At 44.7% G+C, this 27178-nt stretch overlaps 2 long non-coding RNA genes across 2 annotated transcripts in view; both read right to left on the bottom strand.

Moving 5' to 3' along the window:
* Window positions 1–21: 21 nt before the first annotated feature.
* LOC117796356 lies at window positions 22–10362 on the bottom strand. The gene is made up of 3 exons (XR_004620779.1): window positions 9276–10362; window positions 4411–4627; window positions 22–351 (listed from the first exon to the last, which is right to left on the bottom strand). It is a non-coding gene; the product is annotated as an uncharacterized LOC117796356 (long non-coding RNA).
* Window positions 10363–15013: 4651 nt separating this feature from the next.
* Window positions 15014–27178, bottom strand: part of LOC117796355 — a 22224-nt gene continuing 10059 nt past the window's right edge. The window contains exons 2-8 of the long non-coding RNA XR_004620778.1: window positions 25380–25683; window positions 24257–24383; window positions 18302–18409; window positions 17535–17698; window positions 16822–16947; window positions 15944–16156; window positions 15014–15233 (exon numbers count right to left, since the gene is read on the bottom strand). This is a non-coding gene — a long non-coding RNA (uncharacterized LOC117796355). The remainder of the gene's footprint in view (window positions 15234–15943; window positions 16157–16821; window positions 16948–17534; window positions 17699–18301; window positions 18410–24256; window positions 24384–25379; window positions 25684–27178) is intronic.

The following is a 27178-nucleotide window of genomic DNA, read 5'->3' as shown; positions in this document are numbered from 1 at the left end:
TGGGGGATCCAGCCAGGAAAGAGACACCACTCTAGGTGCTTCCGTCTGAGGAAATCTAATACAAAGAATCAGTTACAGAAGAAATGGCAGAGCTGAGGAGCTACATGGGACAGGAAGGAAGGAGTCCACTGGGAAAGCAGCACCAGCAAGAAGGTGCTACCAAGCCTAGGGCTGGAGGGACAGGGAGAAGACGGTGTTACCAGAACTCAGAAGCCAGGCGGAGCTGGGCAGAGAAGGATTGAAAAACTCCAGGCTCTTCATGGTCCCCCACTCCCCACCTTCTGCCAGTGCCTTCCATTAGCCAAACCCAGCAAGAAGCTGGCGGGTGAGGGAGTCTGGGAAAGGTAGTTCCTGTGATACAAAGGAGACAAAGCAGGTCAGGAGAAGGGCAGGTATGGATATGAGCAGAACCAAGCAAAGGACAAGTTCAAGAAGATAAGAAGATTATTTCAAGACATGTATCTATGATGGAGTGACCCAACATAATGCTACAAACATGGAAAAGTGGAAGCTTTGATTCTGTCCCCTCTTCATTCCCACAATCCTTACCTGGTAAAATAATTTGTCGCCTGCTGTTGGGGCTGTCCAGTCTCATTCGCTGCCATCTACCCTGGTTACCTGCCTCCACGCTCTCTACAAACTAATAATAGTTTCTTAAATACGCTGTGTGTCTTCATTCATGCTGTTCTCTCTGTATTGAATACCCCTCTTTTTTTTCCCCTCATTGGACTCCTATGTATCCTTCAAAGCCCATCTCAAATGTTACCACTTGGTAAGAGCTACCACACTCGTCCTGTCCTGCCCTATAGAACTAGACTTTCTCTTTGCTCTGTTTCTTTGAAACAGCCCTAATCGAAAATTATTAGCTATTGATATCATTGTCAGCAGCTGCAACAGTCTTCTGCTCTTTTCTCTGTGCTAAAGAGCAGTAGCTAAGGGTGTAGACTTGAGGTCATAAAGATCCACGTTTACCAGTGGCTGGCTTTGTGGTTTCTAGATAAGTTTTTAACTTCTGAGTTTCTATTAATTTTTTATGTGGGGAAAATCATAACGCCTCCTAAATTCATAGAGTTTTAGCTACATGAAACAATGCATGTAAATACTTAGCACAGCACCTGACACATAAAACGGCTCCATGCAATGAATACCAGCTACTGTCATGTAATCCTAATCTTTTAGCTAATAATGATGATGATATCGTATATATTGATTTGTAAACTACTTTTTTATTTTCCCTGTCCTTTATGTTTTTTACATTTTCCCACCTTTCTATTTTGAAATTTTCCAAACAGAAAAGTTGATATACACCCCCATCCACCCTTCACCCAGATTCACTATTGCTAACATTTGCTCTCTCTCTCTCTGTGAAGGGTGTGTGTGTGTGTCTGTGCAAACATGCATGTGTGTATATGATATAATGTTCCTTTCTTCCTGAACTATTTGAAAGTAAGCTGCACCACTCTGGAAAACAGTGTGGAGGTCCCTTAAAAAGTTAAAAATTGAGCTACCCTATGACCCAGCCATTGCACTACTGGGTATTTACCCCAAAGATACAGACGTAGTGAAGAGAAGGGCCATATGCACCCCAATGTTCATAGCAGCATTGTCCACAATAGCTAAATTGTGGAAGGAGCCGAGATGCCCTTCAACAGATGACTGGATTAAGAAGCTGTGGTCCATATATACAATGGAATATTACTCAGCTATCAGAAAGAACGAATTCTCAACATTTGCTGCAACATGGACGGCACTGGAGGAGATAATGCTAAGTGAAATAAGTCAAGCAGAGAAAGACAATTATCATATGATTTCTCTCATCTATGGAACATAAGAACTAGGAGGATCGGTAGGGGAAGAAAGGGATAAAGAAAAGGGGGGTAATCAGAAGGGGGAATGAAACATGAGAGACTATGGACTGTGAGAGACAAACTGAGGACTTCAGAGGGGAGGGGGTGGGGGAATGGGATAGACTGGTGATGGGTAGTAAGGAGGGCACGTATTCCATGACATTTCAGCACGCATCCCACAGTATATATACTACATTCTCCCACAAAGCAAATCGTTATCACACCTAAGAAATAGCACTGATGTATTAACATTATCTAACATACAATTCGTATTTCAGTTGTCCCCCAAATTATCCTTTATAGCGGCTTTTCCTTACATCATCTGATGACTACATAGAATTCTACTGAATGGATGTCCAATAGTTTGTTCAATGAATCTATTATTTTTTGATATTTAGGTTTTTTCCAATATTGTATAATTGTACACAGTTCTGAAAAAAAATCTTGACAGCTATTTTTTTAAGTATATTTGACTTATTTCCTTGGGAAAAATTCCTACAGTACAATTTGGTCCAAGGCAATGCAGCATTCTAAGAGCCTGAGGCAGGACGCTAACTTGCCCTGGGAGAAGACTGTACCACTTTAAGCCCACCAGCAGTGTATAAGAGTGTATCTCCACACCATTGACACCACTGCTAGTATCATTTCTATATTTATCAATTGAATATGAGAAATAATAACTAACATTTATATGTCATTTCTAACGTGCAAGGCGCTATTCCAAGAATATGACATACATCAACTTGCCTCGCCCTTGTAATTACCCTATAACCTTCGTTTTACAGATGAGGAAACTGAGCAAAGGGAGTTTCAGCAGCTTGCCCAAGGTCACACAGCTAGGGAGCAGCAACCCGGGGAGCCCGAATCCAGAGACTGGGTCACAATCTACCTTATGCTATCACCTCTCAGTACAGTGCCGAACATTTATTTGATCAGCCCAGAAGCTGAATTTTTTCACATATTTGTCTTTCTATCTTTTCTTGTGAGAATATCCTGTTTACATCATTTACTTTTTTGGGGGCGTGGTGTGAGGTAGGTCCTGAGATGTTCATCTTTTTCTTAGTAATTTTTAAGAACAATTTATAAAATAAAAATATAACAGTTTCTCTGTATTGCAGGTAATTCTCCACGGCTTGACATTTTCCCCTTTAAATTTATTTACTTGTCTGTTTGTTTATCTATCTAGCATAAGATTTTTATCTTCTTATAGTTAAACTAGTCAATTCTTCTGTTTAAGTTTGCTAAGGGAAAAATGTCTGTCCTACTTTCTAGAGGACAAACATTATCTGATATTTTATCTTGTATCTTCACATTGTACTTTGAAATCCTCAACCCACCTCATTTTTCTGCACCTTTGCCAACACCCGCACTGCCTTATTTCTAAGGCAGACCCTAAGTACCTTCCAGGGGTAGAAATGCGACATTGTTTGCTGAGAGGTTGGTCCAGGGCCATTTATTACTTTATTAAATCTGGAAAGGTCACGTGCATTCCTAAGGGACAGTGCACCAAAGACAAAATAGGATTGCCATTTCAGTCTGTTTCCTAAATGAGCTACCCTTTCCCCCTCCTGCTTTCCTTCCCAAATATGAAACGCTTGGTACATGTTAGACAGTTAAGACAAAAGCCCTGTTTCTCTGGCCTTCTCTGAGGCGGGCTATATGGGGAAAGCAGTGGCAGTTGAGGGAAAAGCATGCCAAGAATTCATTTCAATTTGAAAGACCTTTTCAGGGCTTTATTTTTTCCAAGAGTTCTTTAAACATTTTAAACACAGTCCTATGAAGTGTTTCAGGCACTGTTTCAATAACGATTATGTCTCCTCTCCTTGAGGACAATGCCTTGCTTCAATACACATTAGTGTTTTCAGTAGACCTTTGATTTTAACATCAGCCAATCCCATTCTTCCTCTCCTTTGCTCTTTGCCCAAATATTGTGGCTGAAACCATTACTCACAAAATGAAACAATTAGCATATTTCCAAAAATACTTCATTAGAAATACAGCAACCCCATCACCCAAGCAACAATTTGGTGCTTGTGGTGCCTTACAACTTAGCAGATAATCAATCAATGTTTGCTAAGCAAATTAGCAAAGTGTGCATGGGGTCCAGGGAAAGAAGAATAGCTATTAAGTCTATAATGAACAAAGGGGGCATACTCTGAAATTTTTGCAGGGGAGCTTAAGCCTTTGAAATTACAACTTTAATTCATTTACTCATTTAGCTAATAGAGAATTTTCCAATGTGTGTTCCATAAAACATCTGCCCTATGAAATGCAGAGGAAAAAAGAAGTTGAAAAGTTACAGACCCATTCTCCCTCTCAGTAGAGACTCAGGATGAACACTTGCATATTAAAAGCTCTGCCTCTTCCCACAGCACAGAAACATGTTTAAATTAACTTAAACCCCATAAGGGCAGAAGTCAGGTCTGCTGTGCTCACAATGTGTCCCAAGAGCTTCATATAATGCTATTAGATACTTACTGAATGAAAAGAATGTTCTAGATATCTATTGCTGATAAAGAATTACCCCAAAGATCTGTGGTTTAAAGCAACAAACACTGATTACCTCACAGTTTCTGTGGGTCAGGAATCCAGGTCCAGCTAAGGCGGGTCCTCGGCTCAGGGTCCCACACGCCGCAGTCATCTCAAGCCTCATTTAGGAAGGACCCACTTTCAAGATCACTCACTTGGCTGTTGGTGGCCGCAGGTGCTCACTAATTATTGGCTGGAGACGTCAGCTCCTTGTCACATGGGTAGCTCACAAAATAACAGCTGGTTTCCCTCTGAGCCAAAGGAAAAGAGAAGGCAGCCACATGAGAAGACAAGATGGAAGCCACAGTTTTTTTATAACCTAGTATCAGAATTGATGTGCCATCACTCTTGCTATGTTCTGTTATATGTGAGTCAATAAACCCAACCCACACCCAAGGGTGTGATTACTGGGAATGGGATATATATATTTTAAATGTATATATATATACACACACACACAAACACACACATATATATTAAAGATTTTATTTATTTATTTGACAGAGAGAGATCGTGCACACAGGAGGGGGCTCGGCAGGCAGAGGGAGAGGGAGAAGCAGGCTCTCCACTGACCAGGGAGTCCCATGCAGGGCTCAATCCCAGGATGCTGAGATCATGACCTGAGCCACTCGGGTGCCCTAAAAAAACAAATATATTTTGAGAACCTAGCACTGTCTCCTTGAAGAACTTATGAGTTTAGCCTAAATCTGAGAATCCCTTTTAGAACATATCACCATGAGAGAAGCATGCTTAATGGATCAACAATATAGATTCCAACCGAAAAAGAGAGAAGAATTCTGTCATGGTTTCGGCCTTCTGACTGACTAGCATGTGACCTCCCTCCTGTGCCCCCTTGATGGAGCACTGGACATGACCTAAACATGGCTGGAGGGTTGCTTCCACCAGGATTTTGAACTTTTTTTTAAGTGACCTCTACACCCAACATGGGACTCAAATTTACAGCCCCACATGCAATACTCATGGAGCCAGCCAGGCGCCCCAGGATTTTGAATTTTAAGAGTCACATGAAACACAGAGCTGGTGAGAAAGCATTCGTGGTGGCAGTGGCACTGGAGCTTGTGAAGTCAGCAAAGCTGATCATAAATATAGAAATTCTTATTTATGGGCACTTCATAGAATTGCATTTCCCACCCCCCTCTCTCCTACCCCCGACCCCCGGACCCCCAAAATTGGACATGGTCATATGCCTTGCTTTGGTCAGGGAGATGTGAGGGGAAGTAGCACGCATCACATCGAAAAGAAGTTTTAAGAGCTGGTTAAATTGATGGGCTGCACTTATCCTTCTCTCTTCCAGATTCTGGGATCATGGAAGCACAAGGCCTCCACTGGCTTGGGACCCTGAATGACTCTGATGTGTGCAGAGTCACTCTGCCCACCACCGTAGAAATACAATGGGGATGAGAAATGAAATTTTGTCATTTAAGCCATTGAGATGTTGGGGTTGCTGGCACAGGAGTCTAGCAAGGGTAGATGAAGCGTCCAGTCATGGTGGTGCCCATGTCATCAGCCTAAGAAGCCATGACCTTGGCTATATTTTTTCCAACCTTTCTTTGTTCCCGCCTGGGCTGTGAAGCTGGTTTTGCAAGCTGTCCCCTCCCAATATCCCACCAATGAATCCGTCTCCTGCATACATCCCCCAGGGCATGTTTCTCTTGCTTGCAGCCCAAAACCTTGCCTTATACTAATTCTGTTTCATCCCACAGGAATCTGTTGAACCCAGTGTGGCCATCATTGTCCTAACTGTAGGCAAGTCTAAGATTGAAACTCAATAACGAATACAACATATTCCTTAATCCTTAATCTCAGGTAATTTATAATCTCATTAAACAAATAAGATGCACGTGAATGAAACTGGTTGAGAAATTTAAAATAAGCCAGCTACGTGACACTGGAGGCCCTGGGGTGAGTTCTTCACCTAGAAACTTTCAGAGGAAACACACAAATTTAAAAAAAATAGGTCATATCTATTTTAATCTCTTTGTACTACCCTTCACTGGCCAAAATTAACATCTTTCGATTTGAAAAATATTTTCCCGACACAGGAAACATGCGTGTTGCACCAGTACTCAGCACACTGGAAGCCTAAGTACATGTTTGTTGAATGACTCAGTGAATGACTGTGAGCAGGACACAGAGGCTGTAGAATCGGCAAGCAAGGGGTCAAGTCTTGCCTCTACCATGTATTAGCTGTGTGCTGCGGTGAGCATTCCTTCAAGTCACTGAGCCTGGGAAGGGAGACTTCCGTAATCCTCACCATGGGATGGAGATGCTAGTATTGGTTTTCCAGGATTGTTGCCAGAATTGAATGTATATGATGGAAACCTGCAGTAAATGGAATATAGGCCTCTAGACACCCTGTGTATGTACCTAAGTGTGTATGTGTATACACTCTCCACAGTTCATTTCCCTTTTATCTTACTAATTCATAGAGAAATAGCTGCGGAGCATCTGCGGTTTGCTGCACGCAGGGCTAATGATGGAGAAGCAGTGGTGGGCAATGAGCTCAACCTTGTGAGGAGCGGGATGGATGTCAAGGGATGTGCAGGGAGCTATGAGGCCAAATGATAGAGAACATTGGGACTGACCTCTAGTAAAAATCAGCCCTTGGCACTGTGCCAAAGTCTTGGAAGTTCTCCCAAGTTTCACCCTCTATACTTCTCCCAGCTGAGGGAAAAAAAAAAAAAATCAAAGGCCAGCTAGGACAGATGCTGTAAGTCACCTCTCCAATATTCACCTCTCCTTTCTCCTACCATTAGAACTTTGATTTCCGGGCGCCTGGGTGGCTCAGTCAGTTAAGCAGCTGCCTTCAGTTCAGGTCATGATCTCAGGGTCCTGGGATCGAGCTCTGCATCCGGCTCCCTGCTCAGTGGGGAGGCTGCTTCTCTCTCCCCCTACTCCCCCTGCTCATGTGTGCATTCTTTCTCTCTCTCAGATAAATAAAAAATCATAAAAAAAAGAACTTTGATTTTCTTCAAGAGAGTCACATGTCTTGCTAGAAGACCCCATTTCCTTTTTTTTTTTTTTTAAGATTTTATTTATTTATTTGACAGAGAGACAACCAGCGAGAGAGGGAACACAAGCGGGGGAGTGGGAGAGGAAGAAGCAGGCTCCCAGCAGAGGAGCCTGATGTGGGGCTCGATCCCAGAATGCCGGGATCACGCTCTGAGCCGAAGGCAGACGCTTAACGACTGCGCTCCCCAGAAGACCCCATTTCCTAACCTTTCCAGCAGCTGAGCATGGCCGTGGGGCTTGGTTTTGGCCTAAGAGATGTAAGCAGAAGTCTGTGAGGCATTTCTGGGAAAGATTTGCTTTCTTGATGTGAGTGTCACCTCCTCTTCGCCGTCACTTCTTTCTTTTACCAGCTCAGAACATGAAAGGGAGGCCAGAGGAGGAGTGAACATTGTGTACCCACAAGGACACCAAGGGGAAAAGAAAGCCATCCACCACAGGTGGCAGAGAGGAAAGCTGGAGGAGCCAAGGGGCCCTGACGGCACTGCGAGCCACCCTACTGGCCTGAATCAGCCAACATTGTTTGGGTCTTCTGTGAGGCAGCAGAATTCTGAGCCTTTAATGTTATGTGTATCCATTTGATGAACATTTCTTGAGCAGACACAATGTAGAAGATATGATTCTAGGCTCTAGGGATAGAGCAGAGCAAAAAAAATACTGAGGGGGAGAATATTCCCACTGGGGGACCAGCCAGTGCCAGCAAAGGGCTGAGTGTGGAGGGAGCAAAGTGAGCAAAGAGGAGAGTGGGAGGAGAGGGGGTCTGACAGGTGACAGTGACAGTGGGGAAGAGAGGTATTATCTAGAGCAGGGGTCAGCAAGCTTTTTCTGTAAAGAGCCAAGAGATCTGCAACTGCTCAACGGCTCAAGAAAGCAGTCAAAGACATCATGTCAACAAAGGGCGTGGGGGTTCCAAAACTTTATTTGCAACAGGCAGCGGGCAGCCGGGTTTGGCTGGAGGGCCAGAGTCTGCAGAACCCTAATGCAGGGCCGTGTAGATCAGTGTAAGGACTCAGACTTTTACTAGAAGTAATTGATTAGCTCTTGGAAGGCTCTGAGTATGGAAGTGACATGGTCTGAAATGCATCTTAGCAGGATTGCTCTGGGTGTTGGGTAGAGAATAAAAGTTAAGGCTAGGGGGCATGAGGGAAAGCTGGGAGAACAGTTGAGAGAGGACAGCACGAGTCCAGGCTCGTGTCACATAAAATATGTCCTTGGTTTCCCAATCATCGGCAAGAGTACGACAGTGTTCCTCAAATGATTTATTCAACCTGCCACACCTCATGCAGTTAATGATGCCCACCTTCCCTCCAGAGGGAAGGACCCCAAGTGCTTTGCAACCTGATTTGCCAAGCAGAACATGAAGAACTTCGTATCTGGAATAGACACGGGACACCACGGCTCACACACGCACAAAAATCAAAACCAAGGGCAGCCAGCCCCAAGCCCAGGCGATCTGCAGAGAACAAGACCTGGGACCGGGGCATTTTGTTGACTTCATGGTAGCACAGGCTCACCACGAACACTGAGCTTTGGACAGCAACAATGGAGGAGTTATTTTCCTCTGGTCTACCGCACACATCATGCTGGCCTTGGGGACAGGGAAGGTTCGTGATAAAAAGCAGCTATGTCTGATTCAGGTCTGGCTGAGAGGGACATGCTCAACAGCCACCTGTTGGTACAAGAACCATGTTGGGTGGGGAGGTCGACAGACACTGTTGTGGCCTCCCCATCACGCTTCCTCCCTCTCTCCCTCTCTCCCTCCCTCTCTCTCTCTCTCTCCCTCCCTCCCTACCCAAGTCCCCAACTCTGGAACCACCCTACTTCTAGATTTAGGGTTATGAGAGCTAATGAATGAATAAACGTCCTTACTCTTTTAGCCAAATTTAGTTGGATTTTCTCTGATTTGCAGCCACAAGTATTTTCACTGATTTCAGATTTATTTCTGAAAAGGTTTCTTCTGCCAACGCCATCCCATGTTATGCACTAGATGATGAAGAGTGACCTGGGATGAGAAAAGGAGAGATGAAGTGGCAGCTGCCTAGCAATGCGGTCCCCACAGCTAATGTCTCCTGAGAAAATCCAGAAATTCTAAGCAGACACAAGTGAATGAGTGATTGAGTGAGAGAACACACTTGACTGTGGGAAAACGGTGAGGGTCTTGACAAAGAGGAAAATGTGTGAGACTTTGGTTGTGATGTGGAGCTGTGAGTCACTGGAGAGGCAATGGGGAGGTCCTCAATCACATCAAAACTGCTGGGCTATTCCAGCTGCATCACCATGGATTACAATGAGAATGTCCCAGGGGACAAAGCACTAGCGTCGAACCACAGGGTTTCACGGCACACACAAAATCTTTCTACCTCAGCCAACAATACTTTAACCAAAAAACCATCATCTTTATGGCTGCAGGTAATGATGGCCTATGACATGTCTCGAGCCCTGGCTTTATGTCAGGCACTGTGCCAGCACTTTACGCAGAGCATTTCGTGTAATCCTCACAGCAAACTGATGATAGAAGAACTCATATCCCCGTGACCAGGTGAGATAGTTGAGGTCAGAAAAGTTGAGTTGCTCAAAGGCACATAGTCAGGCAATGATGGAACCAGAGTCAAATCCCAATAGCGTGGATCTAGTACTAGCTTTTTCTTGCCTCATTTTTCCTCTTCTCGAGACCTTTGTAATATTCCCCAAACTTTTTCTATACAAGGCCAGATCATAAATATTTTCAGCTTTGTGAGCCAGGCAACTACTACTCCAGTCTGCCCTTGCAGCACAAAACCCGCCACAGACCATATGTAAATGAGTGAGGGCAGCTGTGTTCCAATAAAACTTCATTGGCAAACACAGGCAGTGGGCCTGACTTTGCCTGTGGGCCATCGTTTGCCCTGCACCATGTCATCATCATCACTTACTTCTATTAGCGTTCCCGTGCTTGCCACCACCCCTGCTCTGCGATGCCCATTGCCAGTGACATACAGATCTCAGGGTAGTCAGATGACTTCAGATGAGCTATGACAGCTCAGGCAGATTACCATGAAGTTCCTGAGGCTTCAGCTATGTAGGCTCACTTGAATGCATTTCTTCTAAGGCTCTGGGTGGGACCCTAGTGATGGGACTTCATATAAATGAACGAATTAATAAATAAATAATTCATTTGTCTGAGGAAGATCTTTCAATAACACTTCCTCTCCCTCCTAGTTTTCTTCATGTCCAGTGGTATGGAAATGGTCATGGGCGTTTTGGAGGTCTGGGCTAAGTAAGAGGAGCCATTTAGTTTGGATCTAGTGGAATATTTATGCTGTTCACAGTCAGTGATGTGTCTGGTTAGGCTATCGCTTGCTGCCCCATTGTGGAAATGGCTTCCAGAGCACTCCTACAACCCACGGTGACACTCATCCATCCTTGTCACCTGAAGGTACAGGGCTGGAGAAGGCACGGTGCTGTCAGAATGTCCCACAGAGCCTAGTTCTGGAAGGGAGTGGGTGGAGGGGGAGAAACAAGGTTCACAATGTAGGGAAACAGAACCCTGTCTGTGGAAAATTCCTTTAAGCATCAGATATGTAAATTCCTAAGTGGAGAATTGGGTTCTCATCCATGCCTCATCAAAACAGAATTTCTCTCTTTTCAGGAAAGTACTTGATTATACAGCATACACGACTGTGAACGCACCACACATTTTTTATGAGCACTGCACCAAACCGTACGGCACTTAATGAGTGTTAGCTATTTGATTTCATTTTCCCTTCATTGTTCTATAAAAATGAGTGGAAAATAGAAAACTGATAACATTGATATTAGTACTAAGAAATTTAGCTCTCAGAAATGTAACACTGTTAAGAACCAAGAGAGAGAACAGGGAGCAGACATTCCTCAATTTTTAGGTTGAATTGGACACTTATTGATATAAGCTGGCCAATCGTATTTATTTGCGAAGGAAAAGAACAAAATGAAAGAACATGCACCAAGTATAGGAGCCCCATCATCAAAGACGATGCATAAGACGGAATTCCACTGTAAATTCTTTGTAACAAAGAAGGCTCCCCTCCTTTGTCCCTTATATTTGACTTTTACCCACATTGTCAGTAGCTCATTTGTATAAAAGTTAGACACTGACGAAGGACACTTCACGTCCCTGAGTCTCAGTTTCTTGATCTGTAAAATGGGGATAATACCATGATTACTGTGAGACCACCATTAGGAAATGTGTGTGAAAGTGCCTGGCAGAGGGTCAGGCCGCAGCAAGTGCTCAATACACTGAACTCTTTCCCCCACAAGCTTGTTGAATATGTGATGAGTCAAGCGACGTTGAGGGCCTTGTTTGCCAGTTTGCCAATGTCTGGACCAGCTCCCAGTCAGGCCGTTGGCTTAGGGTGATGCTGAGTAGCACCCTACCCTTGTTCAGTAATGATTTCAACTCTCGACATTAGACGCAGACCCCTGGTCTCACATGAGAGTGTCTGGTAACCCCGTGCTGCTAGGAATGGGCCCAGGGTGATGAGCACTCCAGAGGGGTGTGGGAAGGAAGAAAAGCACCTGCCTCCTGTTTGAGAAAGAGGAAAGAATGGGGAGCCCATCTTTATTGAACTGGCCCTGCACTGGGTCCTCCAAGACATGTGCTCATGCCATGTACATTTCACCCTCACACCAATCCTGCAAGTTGGAGATCATTATCTCCTTTCACAGATGAGGAAACTGAGGCACAGATTCCAGGGAATTTGCCCAAGGATACATGATAGGACAGCAGCAGAGCAGGACTAGAGCCCCAATTCCCTGAATCCATCTCTAGTGGTCTATGATGCTTACTCCTCCCCATCAGAGTCCATGGCTCTCCCAAGGCTTTGGGATGGCTTCCCTGATCCTGCCCTGCTCCTACCACCCACGCCCCACCAAGCAAGAGGAAGAACATTCTGCGATGTTGCTCTTATCAATAAGCCAACCATCTAGAAATTCTAAGGTCATGGGATGTCTCTGAGGATTCCAGACTAAGAATTCCAAGTCCAGAGAGCTCTATTTTTAGTTTATCTGCAAGAAAACACTCTATCCCAGATATTCATTCATTCATTCATTCATTCATTCATTCATTCATTCATTCATATGTGAATTGAGTATCCACCATGTGTCAAGTGCTGTGCTGGGTGCAGGGATACAGTGGTGAACATGAGGGATATGGTTCCTCTCTTTCTGGACCTTAAATTCCAGTGGAGAAGACAGACAAACAAATAAAGAATATTACTGCAAAAGGTGATGAGGGTTAAGTAGGAGTCCAAATAGGAAGTTGAGATAGAGACAAAACTTTGGGTCGGGGGGTCCAGGAAGGTTCCTCTGAGGAGGTGACATTGAATCCTACTTCTAAAGGATGAGGAGGCAGCTGAACAAAAGGTGAAGAGTAGGGGTGAGGAAGTGTTCCAGGTGAAGGAAACAGCATGTGCCAAGTCCTGAGACAGGGAAGTTGAGCCTGTTGGAGGTACTAAGATGGCCCCTGCGGCTAGAGCACAGGGAGAGATGGAGAGAGCAGTCAGAGTTCAGTTTGAAGAAGTTGTCAGCGGCCAGCTAATGGAGGGCCTGGTAGTCATGGGGAGGAGCTTAGGTTTTTACTCTAAGTGCCATGGGCAGTCACCGAAGTTGAAAACCATTGCCTTCTAGTTGTATTATAATGGAATAGTCAATCTGTAGAAGAGAATCTCAATTTGGATGTTCATCTCCAAATGGTAGGCTGACTGCATTGCTGGTCCCTATTCTTCACCCCTCTCTACACCCATGCCCTTTGCCATGCCCTTTTCCAATTCTTCTCAAGAAAGATTCACCTAGAATCTGGACTAGATGGGTGACTTACTTTGGCCAAAGGACTATAAGCAAATGTGATGCAAGCAGAGAGTTGAAAAAGCACTCGCAGGTTTCCACGTTCTCTGCCATCACCAGAAAACATTACTGCCCCCCCCGGAAGAAGAAAGACATGGACCAGAGCTGAGACCCAGCCATGTAATTTGAGGCCATCCTGGATCAGCTAACAACAAGCCAACTGCTAGACCTGTGGGTAAGTGGAAGTAAATCAGCTGAGCTGATAATCCAAAATACAACTGATCACAGGCACAGGCGTGAGCCCAGCTAAGATCAGCCCAGTCCGGAACACACAGACCACGCAGACCTGGGAGCTAATGAATGTTTATTGTTCTAGATCACCGAGGCTTTCTGGTTGTTTGTTACACAGCATTACAGTGGCAGTACGTAACTGACATACACATCAAACTCAAACTGCTTAAATCTAAATTCCTGAAACCTCAAAATTGATAGTTCAGATGCAGTGTTTGAATGGCTTAGCTCCTTCCCATCAGGAATCTTGGATTCACATCTCAGCTCTGCTGTTTATTGCCTGTCAATGTTTGCACAAGATATTTCACTTTCCTGAGTTTCAGTTTCCTTATCTGTAGGCTGGGTTTAATGATTCTACCTATCCCATAAGACTGTTAGAAGAATCGAGTGAGAAAACACTTTGCAGATATTAAATACTCTCTCTGCAGCTCTTAGTCGTAATCATCATCTTCATGGATGGAGAAGAGAGAATAAAAGGAAAAGGAAAATGGAAAGCATGGCATGGGGAGAGATAGAAGAGCTTTCACAGAGCCTTGAGTGTGCTGTGGTTAGTAAGTTGAATCTGTTGTAGGGAAGGACCAGAGGACAGTGTTATCTGGGGCATAACACATTTGGGTGTTACCTGGGGCATAACACGTTTGGGTTGTAAATTACTTTTCAGGTGATGGATTAAAAAGGATAACCAGAAGTTAAGAAACAGTCAAGCTAGTGTTACCAGAAGCCCAGAGGGGGCCTCTGGGGCTGCCGCTGCCCAGGGATGTTCCATTTGGTGGATATAAATGGTCAAGGTGTCCTACCTATTAAACATGGTCCTGAGGTTAACAGTGGCTGAATCAGGCAAAGGTGGCTCTCTCTGGTCAGGCAACAGGTGAGGGTAGTTCCCCCTCCTGTGCTCTGATCCCACCTCCTCTTTCCTAGAAGGCCCTGCCTCATTGATTTCTCTCTCTCTTGCCCCTTAAAGCCCCACCTGGCCCTGTATCCTTCACAGAATACAAAGTAGAATACAAACATACTCAAGCCCCCCTATTCTGAAGTCATCTCTCCTCCTGCCATGCTCTCCCCACTCCTTCCTCTGCTGCTGCCTTCTTCACAGTTGTCTACACTTCCCACTCCCTGACTCTCCACTTACGCCCTTACTTCTCAGAAGCATTCAGTTCAAGTTGTTTCTTGGTCCCCACCAACCAACTGCTTATAAAGCATCAGAGACTTTACATCCTTACTATCACCCACTTCCATTGTTCCCTTGTTGTTCTGACAGCTATGACCTTGGTTTTGATACCTATTACTTTTGATTTAGAAAATTATGGTAATCTCTGGTCTCTCTCTTTACATTCTGTAGCATTTCTGGGCTCTACTCTCTGAATCATAGCCCTGAGCCTGGCTCTCTCTTGCTCCAAACCTCTCAGTGGCTCCCCATTGTCCAAAGCAATAGTTTAAATTCTCTCAGGTGCTTCACAAACCTTTATGATTTGGTCTCATCCAGTTTTTTATTTCCGACCACTCTCAATCATGAATCCTATGCTCCCATCAAACTTAATAATCGGTCATTCCTTGTACATACTGAATACTTAAACACCTCCACGCCTTTGCTCAGGCTGTTTCTCCTTCCCACTCCATCTCTGCCTTTTTTACACACCTGAATCACACCAAATCTTCACAGCCCAGCACAAATACTTCCTCCTCCACGAAGCTTTATTTTATCTTCTCAGGAGAAATAAATCTTTCTCTTCTCCTTCGCTGGAAATTGATATTTTGGGACATTATTGTATCATTTTTGCACATATTATATCTCCCTTCTTGGACTGAGGACCACTTGAGAGCACAACTCATCTATGTATCACCATAAATACTCGGCCCAGTGCATTGCACACAGCAACTACCCAACTAGCATTTTTTAACAAATAAAGGAGAATATTTCAAAATGTCACTGGCATACAGATGATAGCCATAAATCATAATCACTAACAGTTTTACCATATGATACTAGTTAACCGAGGCGTTGCAAACTCAAAAGTCTGTCAGGGTCAGGCAAGTAGTGTAGACGGTAAAACAGGCTTGGGGAAGTCCAGAGGCGAAAGTTATAGTGTCTGCCACAGCTAACGGGGGCAGCTGTTACTGAGAACCAGGCAATCAGCGGCAGTTGGAAATACGGGCCCATCATTACAGGTCATTTGATTATCACAGAGATACTAGAAATACAAATATTTATGTAAAATCATCCAGTTTTTAAAAGTTGGCAAACTAGCTCAGTTTTTTAACAGTGGGGCTGCCAATTTGCAAGTTCTGGGCTGGAGAACGCTCTATTCTGTGTAAGTGAAAACACTTGTTAATTGACTTACCAGATACANACTAGCTCAGTTTTTTAACAGTGGGGCTGCCAATTTGCAAGTTCTGGGCTGGAGAACGCTCTATTCTGTGTAAGTGAAAACACTTGTTAATTGACTTACCAGATACAACATACCCTGTCAAAGGCGGCAGGCTCTCCAAGAATTAGAGCATCTTACAGTGCATTCAAGGCTGGGTCCATGGGTGATTCAGAAGGCACTTTGTGGCTTTGCCATGTCTAGGCATCTCATTTCCAACATCAGTCATCATCAAGGAAAACAGAGAAGAGCTTTCTGGGAGCCGAAACTCTCTGCTTGTCTGTATTCTAGAGACAACTACATTGTTTTTTTTATGACTGCATCTATTTGCAAGCCTGTGCTCACTTCCCCTCTGTCTCTCGCACTGACCGATGGCTCTGCTGGCCTCTGGGCGGGTATCAGAGAATTCCGAGGCCAGGTCTCCCAGCCCTTCAGACTTCATACAACCTCGGTAGCTTGGCAGGGCCCAGACCCAGAATGCTGAGGGCCAGAAAAGAAACCACCACACTCACCCAGAGCCCCAGATCATCTGTTTTGCACCATTCTTATAGGAATTATTAAAACTTGATGGTAATAATGATTGTGCATTAAGCCCCTGAGCTAGGCATTTAATGAGCTTGATGAATTGTCACAACAATCCTACAAAGTAGATAACTGCACAAATTACTAGGCAAGTTAATGGTCATAATAAGAGAACCCCAAAAATCCCAGTGGTTGAATGCAAGGAAAGTTTATTTCTTTTTTTTTTTTTAAGATTTTATTTATTTATTCAACAGAGATAGAGACAGCCAGCGAGAGAGGGAACACAAGCAGGGGGAGTGGGAGAGGAAGAAGCAGGCTCATAGCGGAGGAGCCTGATGTGGGGCTCGATCCCATAACGCCGGGATCATGCCCCTGAGCGAAGGCAGACGCTTAACCGCTGTGCCACCCAGGCGCCCCAGGAAAGTTTATTTCTTGCTCACCTCACAATCCAATGTGATTTGGGTTAGGTGGGGGGAGCTCTGCTCCATGCAGTTCTTTGGGGACCGAGAATCCTTCTACCTCGTGGCTGGACCCTCCTCTGGGATCTCAAGATTCTCTCTATTAAGCTGGAAGATGGGGGAAAGAGAACAAGAATTGAGCATGGGAGATGTTCATCAATTGGTTCTAGAAGAGGCTTGCATCCTTTCTTCTCCCCTTCTATGGACCAGACCTCAGTCACGTGGCCATACCTAACTGCAAATATAGTCAGGCATTGTGCTCAGGAAGAAGAGGGGAGCCAGATACTGGTGAGCTCAAGCAGCATGCACCATAGCAGCCATTCCCATTTCCCTGCCGAGGAAATCAAGAGTCTGAGAAGTTATATCACTTGCTTAAGGTCTGTGTGGAAAGCTGGGCCTCAACCTGGGCTGGCCTGGCCCTGATGCCCTCTTTTTCATTGCTCCACTTGGTCCTTTTTGCATCTCCCATTCCGTCTTGCACTGCCAGCATTAATGAATATGACATGCCCACTCCCATAAGACCACTTGCATCTGCAGAATGTCAGTATATCCCTGTAGGATTTTGCCTTAAAAGGCCCTCAACTCTTAAATATTTGAACTTTCCTAAAGAGGCACAGATGGCTTTCTTCTAGAACAGAAAAACAAAAGAAGTGGGCCACAAGTGATGTGTACCGCACCTGTCCATCAAGGCTTACCTGGGGCACTCTCAGACTAAAGGTGTGCCACTTCGTCTTGTTGGTTAGCTTGTATATTGCTTCCCCTGCCCCCAGTAGCTTGAGAGCACATCAAATCTCATATTTCCATACTTTCAGCACCGATTCATGTATTTTGGTTGCTTAATTTCTCAGAGTGATGATAGCTTAAAGGTTCATACAAATGTGACAGTGTTAGTTATGTGATAGAATTCAAGAGCAAAGTTAGTTAGCTACAGATAAGAAACCTCAGTGTTACTCTTTTCAGAACTACCTTCCCATTAAAAAAAAAAAAGAAAGAAAGAAAAGCAAAAACAAGGACAAAAACAGAAAACAACTTGACCGGGTGATCCTGTTGCATACTGTCCCATTACTCTGTATTCTCATGACATGGTCACAATTACAATTTTTAAAATCACTTAAGTAATCATTGGCTTAATGTCTCTTTCTCTCTAAACTCAATGACGGCAAAAATTACGTTTTTTTTGGGGGGGTGCCTGCGTGGCTCAGTCGGTTGGGTGTCCAGCTCTTGGTTTCGGCTCAGGTCATGAACTGATGGGATCAAGACCCACGTTGGGCTCCAGGCTCAGTGGGGAGTCTGCTTGAAAGATTCTCTCCCTCCAGCCCTCCTCTACCTTCTCTATCAAATAAATAAATCTTTAAAAAATCATCATGTATTTTATCGTTCTCCACTTGTATCGGCCAGCTAATGCTGTGTAATCAACAATACCCAAACTTAGCCACTTTCAATAACAATTATTATTGCTTACATATTCACAGGTCAGCTGGGGTTTGGCTGACTGAAGCTGGGCTTCACTGAAGTTAACTCCAAGATGACAGCGTTTCTTATTCTTTAGAGCCTCTGGCACGTTTTTCTCCTGGCAATGACAGAAGTGTGAGAAGCAGTGAAAGCAAAGTTGCTTAAGGCCCAGTCTTAGAACTGGCCACTTCGGTCCATACTCCATGGACTAAAGTGAGCCACGTGGCCAAGCCTGACCTCAGTGGAGTGGGAAAATGCACTCTGCCTCTTGCAGGGCACCTGCAAAGTCACACAGCACAGGGTGCAAACACAGGGATGCGGGAACGATGCAGTGCTTCACACGGCTGTACCTGCAGTCGCTGGCACATAGCATTGTGCATCAGAGATGCGAAATAAATGTTACTTGAATAAATGTAGAGGGTATTCCTATAAATTAATCTCTCTGGGTTGAAAAAAAAATCCACTGGTTGGTAAGGATTGACTAATATGGAAGGATAATAAGTTAAAAAATTGATTTGTATTTGTTCCTTCTAAATCTTTCCCTTCCTGCAGCTCGAGCAGGGAGCTGGGTGGCCTTCGTGGGTCTGCTTACAGGGTGGAAGAGTTGAAGCCAACGGGAGCTGGTTTTTTCCATCTTTTGTTCAAGTCTCGGCCATGTGAAGGGAAAAATGTCCGTCACCCCAAAAAAGAAGGGAGGGAAAAGAGACTTTTGAGAGAGGAAGACTTAGCCAGCCAGGAAGAGGAGCACTGACTGTGGAAGGCAGCCGAGCCCCCCACGCCGCTCTGTGGCCAAGTCTGAGAACATGGAAGAGCTTGAAGGAGGACAGCTGTTCAGTGTCCCTGAGACAGACAGACAGACCCTAGGTCCATCCAGCAAGATCCCCAAACCCTGTGAATGGCCTAGAAGCAAGTAGCTCTGGACATCAGAGTCCCCTCCGACTGGGCCAGTGAGAACATCTGACCAGTTGAGGCTCCCACAGGTCCTGAAGGAGGCCCCAGTCCAGTTGGAGACTAAATTTCCCACATTGGCTAAGGGTCTGGTATCACAATGAAGACGATTTAAAGTAAATGAAGAAAATGCTATTTTCTACATATGTGAGTTAGAGAAGAGTTATTCACACTCATTAAACTATAAAAATTGTAGCTGGGAATTGGGAAACCAAGGCTCTTTGAAAGCTTCATGTAATAACAGTATTTCAATATTTTGAGGACATTGGTTACCACACTTTCATGTGAAATCTTTACAGTTCCATACAAAGGTCTGCACAGAGCAATAGGGGAGAGATGCTGATAATAAAATCAAGAACCTTTCCCCATACGTTGCAGGGTTTGAGGGCTCTTTGTAAAACCCACACAATCCCAGACTGTGAAGTTAAATTAGCAATATTGTTTAAATTATGCAGGCTCCCAGCTGAGCTGTGATGTTTGCACACTTTCTAGGAAGTGACTAATTATAATTAGTGCTTAAATACAAAAGACATACCATCATTAAAAGAAAAGGAGAAAATAAATCTTATGTGTTTAGATCTTGGTCTCCCAGCACTGGCTATTTCCATTCGCTTATGCTGGGATTGCTAGCTGAAGGACAGGAGGGACATGTTGATCTCCACACTTCATGTGAGGAGATGGATTTAAATGTTTGTGGGTCAAGCGAGGACACCAGACACAAAACAATTCCCATGACTAAGAATCTGATGTCAGCTGGTCATCTCACCGGAAGGGAGGGAGGGGCAGAAACAAGGAGCAGGCGATCAGCAGAGCTGGGTTCTCGCCCCGGTTCTGTCCCTCATCATTTGCAGAGGTCACTTTGCTTCTCTGGGTCTCAATTTTCTCATCTGCAAAGTGGAACCAACAGTGCCTGCCCTGGATGTTTGATAAGTTGTGTGTGTGTGTGTGTGTGTGCGTGCGCGCGCACGCGCGCGCGAGAGAGAGAGAGAGAGAGAGAGAGAAAATTTTTTTTTCTCTCAGACAACAGCCACTATTTTTTGAGGGTTTACGTACTTCCAGGCCCTGGGGTGGATCCTGCAGACTTGAGTGTAAAGAGGAAACACAGCACGCCCCTCCCCTGCCCCACCGGCCTCCTTACTTATTTTTATTATGGTGGTTTTCCCTTTCACCATTAAGGACAGGATCCAGGTCTTGGTCCCATCCCCAGCACCCACCATTGTGTCTGCACATAGTAGACACTCAATAAATATTATTTGTTAGAAGGAAGACACATTGTCTCATACTGATAGAGAATGATTTAAATGTGTTAGGCTTCCCTCATCTGCACCATAAACTCTTTGAAAACCAAGGGTGTGTCTGACATTTCTGATGTAGCATAGTGCCCCGCGATTCTGTGCATGCAATTGTTCTTACATTTCCATGAACACGAAGTGAGCCCTGACCCTGAAGAAGGCTCTGTAGTAGGTGCTGAGGGCACAGCACTGAACAACACAGACACTGCCTCGTGGGACTTAAAAAGGTGGAAAGGAGAGTCCGATTGTTAATGAATCACCAAACCGAGAAAACCCCAACCACAAATCATGAACAGTAAGTAATGCAGCAAAACAAACACTACTCGCTGCCTATTCGGGACCAACCCCCTTCCCTCTTTGGCTAACCCAACCCTGAATTTGTTGAAGAGCCACATCCCCACTTCCCGGTGACTCAACAAAACGTAGATGACCTCAACTAAACTGTCAGGATACTTCCATTCCCCTCGGCCATTTATTGGTCTGGAGTGGACATGTGACCCAGTTCTGGCCAATAGGCTGAGAGGGAGAGTCTCCTTGTGGCTTCTGGAAAATATTTTCCTCCCTGATAAAAGAACAGCCCTTTTGCCCTTTTCACTGTCCTTCCTGCTTGGGATGCAGTCATGTGACAATGTGATATTTGCAGGTGTGGCAGCCATCTTGTGATACTAAGGGACACATTGTTAACACACGGATGATGGCCAAGCAGCCATACTTGGTTCCTGATGGCATCTGTTGGAGTCTCTCAAGAAGCCCAATGAGTAGCTTCCTTTTTCCCATTCTGAGTTCTGAACAGGTTGAGAAATCAGATAATGGAGAAAGATGAAGGGATCCTCCTGACTGCTACTAAGTGCCAGGTATGGGATGTAACTTAACGGGAGAGCCAGTTGGGTTTGAGCCCCCAAGTTAGGCAGTGCCCCCAACTTGGCCCTAGTTACAGATCACACCCCCAGTAGCAGAGACTGAGTCCTGCACATGTGGCACACTCAGCCCCAAGAGAAGCTTGGCCATATTTACCAAACAGATAAGCTGCTCTTCCTCCTCAGGGACAGAGAGAGCAAAGGGGAAGAAAGAGACCAGGAGTTACAGTAATTGAGCTTCATCCACATCAAGGGAAACTTCAGGATGGGTCACAAAACTCCCCTCCCTCATCCCAGCCACAGAGCTGAGCCATGGCACCAATTCTAGAACTGCCTTCAATCCTCCTATGAAATGAGACTCATAAACCTCTATTATTTAAGTTACTTTCGGTCAGGTGTTCTGTTCATTACAGCCCGAGCATCTTAAGGGTCTAAGCACCACAAAGGAAAAGCAGAAGACAGTGAAAGGGCTTATACAAAGGAGAATTCCATTTTCATTTGGACAGTGGTGCAGGCAGTCATGGAAAATCACGCTCAGATTTGTGCTGTTTAAGCTGCTCCTGAAGGATGGGGGTTGGGGGGAGGCTTCACAGACAAAGGAAACAGAAGTGAGAAGACCCCGAGGCATCAAAAGAAGGTCCGTGTGGCCAAAGTGGACTCGGAAAGAGGGAGATTCATGAGATATGACACCAGAGAGGGAGGCCGGTGCTGGATCATAGCTTTATAGACAGGATGTGGCAGGCTGGGTCCTAGGAAGCAGGAACCCAGAAGGTTTGCATGCAAGGATGTTTACTAAGGAGTACCTTAGGACCTCTCAAGAGTGAGAGAGAGGGAGGAAAAGAAGCAGATTGGGGAGAGACAAGTTGAGCTGTGATGCAAACCCAACAGCAGCCTTAGCTGAACCCTGGGGGAGTTCTGGATACAGACTAGCCTTCCAAGCTATACCAAGATAGGTCAAGACAACCAGAACTTTGTATCCCCCACGTGGATCTGTCATTGCATGTGGATTACCTGGTAAAGGTGACACTGTAGCTGGGATAATGCCTGAACGGGCTGACAGCTGAGGAGAAAACTGCCCACATAAAGAACCACTGTCGGAGCCACAGATATTTGAATAATTTGCCTAAAAGCAAAGGCACATCCTATGTGGCCTTGGCCTAATTGTTCAAGCTCTTTGGGCTTCTGCTTGGGGATAGGGTGGAAGTTGGGCTTAAGGACTGCTTAATGACTTCTTAGAGGAAGGATTAATGATTCCAGCCAGACTTGGACACCGTGAAAACCTGCATAGGTACAAACACCTCCAATGCCTGTTAGCCTACTTACAAGCTGATGATTTACTGTTCTTGATGAGTTTTGTGAATAAAAGCAAGATCACAGCTACCGGTCTTTCTGCTCTCTTACTAAACGGATTCATTGTCCTCCCTTCTGGCATTTTCCTTAGGCTTCTTATCAAGGCTGACTCAGCCATTGCCTTCCTTCAGAATTCCCCACCTAGCTTTGAACTCTTTGAATCAGGCCCCAGCACATATTCTCTGTGTCTTTATTAATATACATTGTGTCAACTTCTGCTCCTGCAAAGAATTAGCCACCCAATTTCTGAATCATTGCCTCCATGATAAAAAAGAGCTCTCATAATTGGAAGGGATGTTTTATAGCAAAAACACTTAGACATTGGAGACTGAGTTCTGTAGTTGGCATCTGATGGGATTTTGGGTCTACTCAGCTCGCCATTATCCAACTGGTAACTGTTCCTCTCATCTTGTGGGGAACCACCCCTTGGTGTATGCTATCAGTCATGTTCCATACTCTGGCCTCTGGGGTTGCCAAGGTCACACAAGATGGACCAATAAGAGAGTCAATTTCTTCTGATCATAGTAATTGGTTCAATGAATAAACATGTGGCCTCAGCTGAACCAATCACTACTCAGCTTCTCCTATTCTAATCATTGATTTGGATGAACCTGGAGCTGCTGGTGGCTAGCTGCCCCACCAGAGAATAAAGCCCGTACAAGGAGAGATGGCAGAACAAGGAGTAGAGACACATGACAGCATTTGAGGTTCCTTATGACAAATGTCCTAAAGGCCAACCCATCCATCTCCTTGATTAGGCAGGGCCCAAAATTCCATATCCCTCCCCAACCCCATGCTTTACATTTTTTTCTTAAATGAGTTTGAAATGAGTTTCTGTTGCTTGCAGGGAATGATTTCTGACCAATACAGATTAACTAAGCCATCACCCCATATCTGTAGCCATATCAAATATGAGCACCGAAAGATTCATTTATTCATGTGGTCATTCAACAAATGTCTGTCAAGTGCCTACTAGTTTGAGAAGATATAAAAATAGAAAATTAACACGAAGAGTATGAGCAAAATCTCATAGAGAGCTTTATATCATCTATGTCAGTGCCAGCCATTTTCTCTGCTGTGTCTGTGCCACGGGAGATGGTGAGTTTCTTTTCAATGACATATCCAAGCAGAGAGTGAATGGCCATTCGGCAGGAAGAAGATGCTATAGATATTTCCAAGCATTAATGGAGAACCAGGTTCAGTGAGTTTTAGGGTTTCTTTCAGTCATGATATTCTAGGGTGGGGGTTTCCACGTCCTTTACCATTTCTACTACAGAATCCGCAAACCAATTCTGATTCTGTCCAGTTCCAGCTTGTGGAATGAGGGCATTCTGCATGGCTCAGTAAATGGTGGATAGGTGCTCAGTGAATGGTGGATAAAAGTTAGGTGGGAACCTCCTTTCCCCCTTGCTTCANTAGGTGGGAACCTCCTTTCCCCCTTGCTTCAAGTTTCCAAGTAAAGGGACCGCCATTAGAGTAATACTTTTGCCCCCTTTTCCCAGAGGAGGAGTGCCTTACCTGATTGGTCAATTTAAGCTGAGGTAAGCATCTTCAGTTTCATCTCTCTCTCTCGCTCTCTTTGGGGGCCAGATGCTCACAAAACATTCTCATCAGCTCTAAGCAGATCTATCCCTGCAGGAGAGGCCTATGTTTGGGGAATTAAGTTCAGTACTGGGAGCATTAGCAAGCAATTTGACCACATCTAAGCCATGCTTATTGTTTTAGCAGTAGTAAAGCTGACACTTTTATCTCCATCTGCCTGACTCCTTGGGGTTTTTTCTCAATTAATTAGGAACCTGGGCAGGGAACAAGGGTGTCATCTATTAGCTCCCTAAATCCCAACAGTAGAATTATCTTACTTACAGACAAGGCCTACCCAATTTGGTTTACCCACCTTGTCAGCCTCTTCCCACACTACCTCCTGCCCTCCTTTCTATCCCCCAATAACATCAGGTTGCTTGTCATTTCTTTCACACTTCTTGCAATTTTCTGCTTCTATGCCTTTGATTATGTTATTCCTTCTGCAGCATATCCATTCACCCCCACCGCACTGCTTCATCAGCTAATGCTTATCCATTATCCGTCCATAATGCCTCATCTCAAGGAACACCTCACCCAGGAAGTCTTCCCTGGCTGTCACCTTCCCACCACTCTGGGCTCAGTTTGATGAATACATCCGCCATATTGTTTTAAAACGTCAATCCCTCACCACTTGTGAGCTTNGTTTTAAAACATCAATCCCTCACCACTTGTGAGCTTATTGAGGTGACTGTGATCTTATTACTCATCTCTGAATCCCTCAGAATTCAGAACCTTTCACGGAGGACATGCATGGTAAATGTGTATTAAATCAATGCATAAATTAGCCAGTAGTGGGCAGTACCCATTCCTGAGGCCAGGCAGAACTGGGAAGGGTACTTCCACCAGCCAGAGGTCAGGAACAGAATCAAAGTTATAGTCAAGACGACAGGGCCAACAATTTAGTCCTCAGGGAAAGTCAAGGCAAAAAAAGTGACAAAGTGAAGAGAAGTAAAAACTGACAGGTGGAAGAAGAGGCTGAAAAGGAATATAGTACAAGGAATGGGCCAGGGCAAGAAATACAAAACAAAGGCTGTCAAAGGCAAAGGAGCCTGATACTTACCTATTACACGGTGCCAGGTGTGTGGTCAAGGGAAGGGACAGAAATCCCTAAGATCACAGGCAAAGATTTGATGACAGTGGAGTGCAGGGGAAAATCACGAGAGCTGAAGAATGTGGAGCCTGGTCCCAGCTCTGCCACTAAATACTCAGGTGAGCTTGGACAAATCACTTCCTTTTCCTATGAAAGAGTTTCCTCATTGATGGGCGTGAATGGCACGTCCTAGATCACTTCTCACTTCTCTTCCAGGTCAAACGTATTATGATTCTTCAAATGCTATTCCACAGTATGATTGCAGAGGATTCTCCTGTTACATAAATAATATTTAGTCACCATGTTATTCTTTATATTCAATCAACCAAAAGTACTACCTCTGTTTTGATCTCAGTTCTGAAATCAAGGAGATTATACTCAATTATTTTTGTGATCCCTTCCAGCTATGAAACACTTACTGTGCTGTAATTTTCTCCACTCCTTCAGCACATACTTTTTGCCCCTCTCTGTGCTTGGCAAGGCGGCACTCTCTGTTCTGAATGAATTTATAATCTAACTGAAACAACAAGATTAACATCTTCAAAGTGATTGAGAGAGAAATCCAAGTCATTGTATAATTTAGTGCTAAATGATGTGTTGAAGACTATAAGGAATTGACAGAAATGAGGAGGCTCGAGAGGGGTTGAAGATATCAGAGAAGATTTCTGGGAGGAAGTGGGCCTGCAAGGGTGAATAAGACATAGGTCGGAAAAGGGGAGATAGAGACGGACAGATGGATGAACGGATGGATGATGGAAGGACGGACAGATGGATGGGTGGATGAAGTAGGACATTCTTGAGAGGTATAGCCCAAGCAAAAGCAAAAACGTAAAGATGATTGTGAATTTGTGTGGGACTCAGTATGGAAACCTACCCTGGTAGAACAAGAACAAGGAAAAGGGATGGATGTTATGCTACTGTGTGCTGGGTGTTTGTAACTGAGATGTTTGGTGTTTGGTGTCTGCCTTCCTACAGGCCCTTGCTCTAGGAGTCAACCCCATACAGAGCTGAGGGGGTGTGCCTACCAAGGGCTCACACCCAGAGCTGAGGAGGTATGCCTACCAACGGCTCAAACCTTGGTCACAGATAACTGGATCAAAGGTGGACACCGGACCTAAACTCAGTCAATCCAGTTTTTCTTGCAGAAACACAGTACTGGACACAGGAAAACTGAACAAGATTTTCTGAGGCAAAGCTGGGATATAGGAAGGTCAAGACAAAGGAAAATTAGAGATGGAAGGGAACTGAGGAAAGCTAAGGAAACCAGGCTACAGAGAGCAAAGAGGGGGGAGAATATGCACAGAGGAAAAGTTGGGCCACCGTTGACAGATTTGGTGGCTCCTGGAGATGAACCATGTACTTGGATTTTGACAATCCCATTCCTCATTCCTCCTCCTGAAAACTCTATTTATGCCTGTTTCTTGATTTCAGCCAAACCAAAGTGGTCTCTTGTTCCTTATAATAAAAGCAGGCTTTACTAGGACAGTCTGTTCACAGATGTTTTTCCCAATGAATCCTCACAACAATTTAATGAGATAGGTATTATTTCCAATTATTAATATGGCTACCAAGACTTAAAGAGGCAACATTACCGCGTAAGCATTNCTTTCTGAGGCAAAGCTGGGGTATAGGAAGGTCAAGACATGGAAAATTAGAGATGGAAGGGAACTGAGGAAAGCTAAGGAAACCAGGCTACAGAGAGCAAAGAGGGGGGAGAATATGCACAGAGGAAAAGTTGGGCCACCGTTGACAGATTTGGTGGCTCCTGG

This window comes from Ailuropoda melanoleuca, chromosome 15, assembly GCF_002007445.2.
Source record: "Ailuropoda melanoleuca isolate Jingjing chromosome 15, ASM200744v2, whole genome shotgun sequence".
Taxonomy (NCBI): domain Eukaryota; kingdom Metazoa; phylum Chordata; class Mammalia; order Carnivora; family Ursidae; genus Ailuropoda; species Ailuropoda melanoleuca.
Note: the sequence above shows the minus strand (reverse complement) of the source record. Positions and strands in the feature narration are given on the sequence as shown.